Below are 737 nucleotides of genomic sequence, written 5' to 3' on the forward strand. Positions count from 1 at the left end.
GTTGCTGGGCCGCTGCAGCAGGGGGCGCTGAGGGCGCACAGCGTGGGGGTAGGGTTGGTTATTGCATCAGGAAGTGGGAACACAGTTTACGGAAAACTGGGCACTGGCCTGGCACCGGTCCTGGGCTCCTGGGGCTGGCGAGGAGTGGGTGGCTGGAGGGCTGCTTGCCCACCCTGGCAGGGGCCACAGAGGCAGCGGGTGGCTGGCTGAGGGGAAGTGGGGGGGGGGCACTGAGACACAGGCCCTGGTGGGAACCAGAACTAGACGGTGTACCTCACGTCCCCAGTGGGCACCTTCGGGGCACCCTCCCCCAGCCTCTGACCCGGGCAGGCGGCCGGGAACAGGGGGAGGGGCTGTGGGAAGGAGGGGGGTCTGACGGGGGGGCCACAGAGCGCAAGTTATTTTGAGAAGCTTGGCCCCACCTGCCCGCCTGGCCGCTGCCCCGGAAGCAGAACGTCCTCCTGGCCGCGGGCGAGGGGCACTCAGGGCTGGGCTCAGAGAGAAGGTGGCCGCTGGGGTCCAGTCCAGGGCAGCAGGGGCAGGGGGACCGTGGCTCTACCTCCAAAGGGCACTCCGCCCGCCCGGGCTGTCGGGGGGCACCTGTGGGTTGAGCAGGCCTCCCCAGGAGTGGCAGGCGGATGGGGTCCCTCCCTCCATGTTCATGAGGCCGCCCTCTCCTGGCCGGTGGAGGGGATGGAGCCCCAGCTGGACTCTGCCTGCCCTCTGGTTCCTCCGGG

The 737-nt window shown here is 69.9% G+C and overlaps 1 protein-coding gene across 1 annotated transcript in view; it reads left to right on the top strand.

The window, feature by feature from the left end:
- Positions 1-737, top strand: part of SEPT9 (septin 9) — a 105,829-nt gene that overhangs the window by 100,806 nt on the left and 4,286 nt on the right. The gene's annotated exons all lie outside the window — the stretch shown is intronic.

The sequence above is a fragment of the Myotis davidii genome, unplaced genomic scaffold (genome assembly GCF_000327345.1).
Source record: "Myotis davidii unplaced genomic scaffold, ASM32734v1 scaffold274, whole genome shotgun sequence".
Lineage (NCBI taxonomy): Eukaryota > Metazoa > Chordata > Mammalia > Chiroptera > Vespertilionidae > Myotis > Myotis davidii.